Below are 7,748 nucleotides of genomic sequence, written 5' to 3' on the forward strand. Positions count from 1 at the left end.
CCCCCGCCCCCCGCCCCGCCCGGGCGGCGGAGCCTCGGCCGGGCCCGGAGCCGGTGGTGGCCACCGGGACCCTCCCCAGGTGCGGACGGAGGATCGCCTTCCCCGCCCCCCCCCTTCCCCGCCAAGGGGTGGGTATCAAAAGGGCAAATGGAAACTGGGGGGCACGCGGGGGAGGGGAGAAAAGGGGAGAAAAGGAGAAAAGACAAAAGAAAAAAAAAAGATGGGAAAAGGAAAACAGAGGAAAGGGGGGAGAAAGAGGGGGGAAAGGAAAAAAAAGGGGCAAAACTGAATTAAAACGGGCAGGCGGGGGCCAGGCAGCCGCGGCTCAGCTCCGCGGGGCGGGGAGCAGCGCGAGGGCTCGGTACCGGGCTGGCCGGCGCCGCGGGCGAGGGGGTGCCGGGCCAGCCGGGGGGGCACGGAGCCCCCGGCGGGCAGCGTGAGCCAGGCTGCGGGGCGCAGTCAGCCTGTGCGCGCCCGTGCGCCCGGCTGCGCCCCTGCCTTGCGCGGGAGCTGGACTGGCCGCTCGGTGGCTGCGGTCAGCAGCGGGTGGGGTTTTTTGGTGGGGTTTTTTGGTTTTTTTTGAATCCATGGAACGAGCCGTTCTGGCCTTGTGACAGGGTAGGGACAATTCACAGCATCCACGGCCTCTTCACCAGGAGGCCCAGGAGCTCCAAACCTGCTCATGGTTGCTCCTGCAGATGGGGAGCGGCCGAGGGGCAGGACACCCCCTCCATTGTACGCCTGAGATCAATGGAAAAACTGAAGCACGTCAGGGAAAGACATGGCAGAAGGATTCGCCCCACGGTAGGTCCCAGGCCCGTGAGCAGCAGTACAGGAGGGGGCAGGCACCTCACTCCTCCAGCACTCTTGCCTTCGACCCTGCTCCCCCCGAGGGCAGAGGGACTGCCCCCGGCACCACTGCTGGGCTCCGCTGGTGATGCTCTGGCAGTTATAACTCCAGCCTCAGCGCTCCCTGTGCACACCTAGATCACTAGGGTGAGTAAATAGCACTGTGCCATACATCAGAAAGCACGAAATGTAACACATTGCTGCTTCAGCTGCTGCTCTCGGTTTTAGCTCAGTCCTTTGCCTTCCTTTCTATTCCAGAAAGGTTATTTTACTTGGGCTTTTAAAGAAGGATTCTTTTTTCCCCAAAATAAATCTTTCCTGACAATTTTGACCTTTTACAGCACAAAAATAATAATAAAAAAAACATCCAAAAACCAACCACAAACCTACGATGAATGTACCTTCCAAACCAATAAATGTTACAAAATTAAATTGTCATAAGAACAGCAAGGTAGAAACGATTGCAGCCATGAACAAAGATAAAAGGCCTATCCTTGCTGCATTTGTTGTAGTTGAAATGCAGACCTGGAAGCCTCTTGTTTCACCTTACATGGACTTATGAGTAAAATGTAAGACCAGTTTTTATGCTGAAATTCAGCAGCAACAGACTTATTCAGGCCCCAGATACCATCCCAAATGCCCACTTTCATCACTGGACCCAGGAAGAAAAGACCCAAAAGAAAGGTTACACTAGGACCTATGACAGCATCCCTGAAGAAGGGAAACAGACAGGTATCTAAGCAGAAAGCAAGGTCCAAATTGCCCTTGAGCAGCTGGGAACTGTACTGCTGAACACCACATCCCCCTTCTGCAAGGCTCTGAATGCCCACAAAACATACAGCTGCAGACACTGTTATCGCTAGTACATCTTAGTCCATAGAGAAAACAGTCATCATGATCAAAACACAACAACAACAAAAAAACAAGAAGAAAAAGTGCTCAAATCAGCTTCTCAGGAATTTTCTTGTGCCTCTGCAGGTATTTCCAACAGACTCTTGTTTTGTGCATTCTGCCACCAAATGCCTAACATTTATCTAGCAAATTCTTTCCCATGAAATCATCCTGCTGCCCCCATCCGTCTATCCCTGATCTTCAGCATCCGTGCGTATTTCAGACAACCCAGATTAATTGGCACCATCAGCACGATTCCTTCCTCTGCTCCTGAACCACTCACTTGAGATTTACAGCTTGTGAAGTCAGGCGGACACTTGGCTTAGGTCTCTGTCACGGCTATTTTGGGTTCAGTGGCTAAAATTTACCAAAGGGTATCCACAATTCAGCTGCCAGTTTTACTCTACATCAAAAAGTGTTGCCTGGACTTTGTCCTGACAATTGATTGCATCCGCATAGTCCTACAAGGAGGGCCTTAGTGAATGCACTTTTTTTTTTTTTTTTTTTTTTTTTGAGTGTATGGCATTCTCTTCCTCAGAATGAGTCATGCGACAGAAAATTTGATCTGTTCTGTCATTAGAAGTTCCGTGGCATTTTATACAAGAGTAAGATCACATCACGGCATCTCTGAATTTTAGGAAATTGCATTAGAACTAGCTCAATATCAACTGTTTAACCAGAGGAGCTTGGTAATCTCATTTTTCTGAGTGCATTTTGACCATTCTGCATTCTTTTTTGGATCCTGGGAACAGACCAGCAATAAACACAATGGTTTCTCTGAACGGCTTGTCCTGCCATGTGCTCTGCCTTACGTAGTTATGCATCATGAGAAGGTAGAAGTTAATCAATCAACCCTGCATCTTGCATGCTAACTTAAAAGTAAAGCTTCAAAGAAATTTTACTTAATTTCACCTAAGACAGATGGCATGGGGTGGGTGGGGGAACTTCACTGCAGCAAACAGAGGCAAAAGGACTCCAGCCCACTGTGTTGTGGGGCCATGCCCAGCTAGAAGACCATCATCCCTAAAGTTAATGGAGAAAGAAAAGCCAGACAACTTGACTTCGGGAGGTGGCAAGGTCTGACGTGGGGCTTGGTGTTGTTGCACTTGTGCCCATCGCCGAGACAGCGACAGCACAGGTAGGGAGATGGTGACGAGAACCACCACCATTCATGGACCGTGGTGTCCCGGTGAGACCTGCCTCCCACCACACGTGCCCAACTCACGTGAGAGGATGAAACGATGCTGGTGGTGGCAGACCCATCCCAGCAGGAATGCGCAGCAGCAGCAGGCAGCACATCTGGCTGCCATGGCTCCTTCTCTAAACACAAAAAGAGTTTGCAGTTTGTGCAGTTCACTTCAGCTCCAGCTCTCTCCTCCTCTAATTGGTGTCACCAGAGACCAGTACTGCTTAAAAACAAAGTGGGGTTGTGTCAATATTGATTATCCCTCCCCCTCGCCCCCCATCCATTTCCAGTGGCAACTAAGAATAATTTTGAATTCATTACAGACACGGCATTTCTTGCAGAATAAGTGCCATTGTCACATTTAAAATTCAGTCCATATCTGACTGGAATATCTGCATTTATTCATATGTAATGAGAAGGAGGAGGTTTTCTTACCTCAGAAAAAGCTCATCTACCATCACAGATAGAGATTCTTTTAAATTCTTTTAATTTTAAAATACTTGAACTCTGCTTGCGTCCAACATTAGACTTGTTATTTTGTACTCATTTTGCACGCTTGAAAGATCAAACATATTTGTATGCAAATACTTTTGGCCTGCCTAAATTTAGTATGTAATAAATGGCTCAAATTTCATTACCAAAGCTGTAAGGGGAGGGGAAAATATAAATTTGTAAAGAAAAGTAAGGGCTTTGCAGTTTGTAACTACAGTCCTTTAAATGCATGGATGTCAAGGCAAGCACCTGGTGGACATATCCTGTGCTGCAATGAGATGAAGTCTGCTCAGCACCAGCCTGACCCACACGCCTACCTGAAGGTTTGCTACCCATTCTGTAGGGACGTTTCAAGAACAGATTTAACTAAGAATAAAACAAAACCCACAACCCAAACCCTGACTTCTACCCAATACTTACATGTTCAGGATTTCAGTCTGCCTGCACGTGGAAAAAAAATGAACTAGGAAGAGGAGCCTTCGGGCAAGATGTGAACACTGCCTCTGGGACACACTCACACGTCCACCTTCACCAGGTGGCCATACCGGCAGCCTCGTGCGTTCCCGTGCCGTGCCGGGGGCTCGCTGGCCGTCCCGTGCCATGGCAGAGCCATGCGGGCACCTCGCCCTGCACTGCAGCCTGCCCGCAGGAGCCACCTGGCTGCCCAGCTGCTTGTGGCAAACTAAAATTGGTGCTGGCTTGCCATGGACAACCCCACAGCGGCTCAGCCTTCCCGCACCAGGGCTGGGTCACCTTGGCTCAGCCGTGCCTGCTTGCCAGTCCTGCCCCCGGGCTCTGTCACTCCTGGAAGCACCTCCTGTTTTCTCCGGTGACCCGGAGGTCTCGCTGTCCTTACCTCCCTACCCAATGACCTACGCTGACTATAGGACGCCTCAATCTTGGGATACCTGGGGTGCACCAGAGCGCGCAGACCCTCTGCTGGTGGCAGGTGACCGGGACCCACCGGCCCAGCTGGGGCAAGAGGAGGAGAGAAGCTGCTGGAAGGCACCTGGAAAAGCAGCAGATGGATCGACAAGGAGAGTTCACCGTTACGCTTGTTCCAGCACAGCCTCCAGTTTGAGTACCACGAACAGGAATAGCAAAACACCAACAGATTAAGGAATAAATGTCTTCTCATATAACCACCAAACTATTTTTATCTCCAGGCCTCTCCCACATACGTACTCACATATTTTCTTGCGTGGAGTTTCAAGGCTTTTCACAAGCCTGTGACATCTGCTTACCAACATTTGGTGCAAAAATATCAATATCTGCTCTGCCTAGCTGTTCCGAGTGCTACATTTACCAGCCAGTAAAGATCAAGAGCCTCCTGGGAGCTGGCTGGATCAAACTGTCATGATTTCAGCACTGCTTTGCGTCAGACGGCAGAATTTAAAGTCAAAACACAGATAGTTTAGGGAGGAAGACAATGCGAAGCCCTGAGTCATCCCCTGCTGAGGGTGAGAACAGATTAATAGACAGCAAACATGAATGAAACCAACGGCTCATTTTAGTCATGCGGCTGCTTCTGAAACCCAAAAATAGGATTTATTTTTAATCGTTGAGCATGAAAAGAGGATTTCTTTGCACCTTGCCAAGAAGAAGTTGAGAAAACAGTTTTAATTAGCGTGGGGCAGGCTCCCCTTTCCTTGGCACCCAGCGGAGCTCAGCCGTGGGGCTCGCTGTGTTCAGGGAAGTTTTGCTGCTCACAAGCTGCTTTAAGGATGAAAGATCTTGCCCACAAGATTTTGCAGAACCCAGCAACTTTTAGCGTCATCCGGATGCAGAAGATGAAGTCCGTACTTCAGCCTCAGCCAACTCTCCTTTGCCAAAGCTGAGTCAAAAGAAATGATGATGGTTTATAACAAGGTCGTACCTTTTCGAGGAGCTGCACCGCACCCCACTGCTGGCTCACGGGGGAAGGAGAAAAAGCGACAGTGGTTTGGCACTTGGATAAACTGCACAGGTTCCCCCAAAATCATTGGAGAGTACTTAACCAAACCTCCGAGCCCTTCAGAGCAGCTGTGGCAACGAGCAGCAGAGAGCAAAACTGGTTTACCCCTGCTTTCCTGGGTGAGGTGCCGCCTCCCATGTCAAGCTCCTTGGCTCGTGTGAGGGTCTGACCTGGGGTATGGGCCACCTTGGTCATCTGGGTCAGCCAACCTTCAGGGATGTTTTCTCGTGAGAGAACACAAAGGTTTGACATGGGAGTGAAAAAAGTTGGCACAACAGCGATGCGTACACACATTTCTGTGATTTTTCATTTAAAATAAACAGAAACGATCTCACAGCTGTGTGTAAGGTTAGTTACATTGTGTAGTCCTCTGCTAAATCATTTCAGCAATTCTGCTCTGCAGAAACTTCGCGATCTTGGGGCTAAGCCATTTCTATCCCTTACTTACATTACAGACTCATTAATTTTCACATTCATCACTCAAACATGAACAAGGTCAGTGATTTTGGATGTCCCTGTCTGGCAGAAAACCTCAGTTTTGTTATCTGCTGCCTTGTCTGGCACAGGGTAGGACTGAGTAGCTAAAGCATGAACTAGCGTGCTTGCATCACTTCATGTGGGCAAGTGTTCTTCCATCCTTGAGTCATTAGGGCAACAGGTCCCTTAGCAATGCAGCGAGTGAGAACCGATCTGCTGAAGCCAGGAGGGCGAGAAGCCGTGCTGACTCCTGGCCATAAAGCATTACCACAATTTTCTCTTGCATCACCTTTGCTAGTGTCATTAGTTCCACCAGTGCCATTACAGCCTTTTTTGTGGCCATAGGTTTGCCCCTCTTTGCTTAGTAAGTCTGTGCCTACATAGGTTCCAAACCTATCACTACAGTAACTTATACAGATCTGGGTCACAACCAAATTTATTATTTGGCCATGAATGTGACTAAAATAGAAAAAAAGATGTTCAGTGCAAGGCCCAGCACAGAGCTAACATTACAGAATTTCCTCCTGAAGACAACTTCTATGAAGAAGAGGGCAAACAATTTGATTTGGTGGCTCACGTGGACAAGGCAGAAGCACTTCGTGTCATGCCCTTTTTAAAAAATGTATAGTAAATTAAAAGTTAATTCAATATAAAAATGAGTGATTGCATCAAAACAAGACCACAATTTATCACTAGCTATAACCGCGTGGGCTGATATATCTGCCACATCAGCATTAAAGCAGAGAGCTTATGTTTTTAGGGTTGAACTGTACTGACTTTGAATTTCAGGACATACAGCCAAGGAGAGTCATCTGGCTTCCACGTCAGCTTCACTGGTTTAGCAATTGTAGGGTCATGCCAGTCCAGAACCTCGGTGCAAAAAGCAGAAGAGATACAGGGTTAATGATTTACCCCCAGCCTTGCACCAGCCTCCTGCCCGGCCAGCATTGCTGCTCCAGGTATGCCCTGCTACTCATACCACTGAGCAGAACTCCAGCATGGCCCATTTATCGACTGGCAGAGGCACTCCTTGGATGGTGAGGATTTCATGCCATCGCCTGGACATGCAGGAGGCATATTCTGAACAGCAAGAGACAGAGAAAGCAAGCAACAGCATCTGGGAGCACCAAGCTGCCTCCCTGTGTAAGTGCCACCATGTCATCCAGTGTGGGATGGGGTGGGAACCACAGCTGGGGGACATGGCACAACATGCCCATCCACTGAAAAGGTTAAGAGCTCTGTCAACATCTATTATTTGCTTTTTTTTTATCACCCAATCCTGAAAAGTTCTCTTGGGCTAGGAAGAAAGTGTTAAGTAGGCTGCCCCCTTCTCTAGCAAAAGTCAAAATGCCAGCAGTGACGTTGTTTCCCCAAGCAGGCTGCAATCTACATGACAACTAGTAACTCCTCTGCAAGCTGGGAAGAACATTTGCTTGGACCTGGAAACTGTTTTAGATAGCAGTCCTGCATCTCTCCCTCAGCTATCAGAGCCTTGACTGGCAAGTAAAATCCATATAATCAGAAGAAAATGCTGCGATTTTCCCCTAAGGCAAATCCTTTCTGTCTGATACACCTTGCTGGCAAGTGCCTGAGAAGGGCCCAGCCCCAAGGCTGCTGCTTGGCACAATACATTTTCCACCAGGCTTGCAGCTTTCACCTTTATTTTGCAGCAGCCCTGCTGCTGCACGGCCACTGCGCTGCAAACCACCGCCCCAGGTCTGCCCCAGCAGCAGTGGCTCTGCACACACGGGAGAGCCCAGGGATGCTCACAGATCCAAGCTGCATCCCCCAAGGACTCGGTGGCCATCTTCTGAAAAATGACAGGTATCCTGTCATCTGTACCTACTACATTGGGCACGATGCCGGATCCCGTAGAGGCGTTCTAGTTCACCCAAAATA

At 49.0% G+C, this 7,748-nt stretch overlaps 1 long non-coding RNA gene across 1 annotated transcript; it reads left to right on the forward strand.

Moving 5' to 3' along the window:
• The first annotated feature begins 21 nt into the window (after positions 1-21).
• LOC121097066 lies at positions 22-5,708 on the forward strand. The gene is made up of 2 exons (XR_005830761.1): positions 22-128; positions 699-5,708. It is a non-coding gene; the product is annotated as an uncharacterized LOC121097066 (long non-coding RNA).
• Positions 5,709-7,748: the final 2,040 nt, after the last annotated feature.

The sequence above is a fragment of the Falco naumanni genome, chromosome 13 (genome assembly GCF_017639655.2).
Source record: "Falco naumanni isolate bFalNau1 chromosome 13, bFalNau1.pat, whole genome shotgun sequence".
NCBI lineage: Eukaryota > Metazoa > Chordata > Aves > Falconiformes > Falconidae > Falco > Falco naumanni.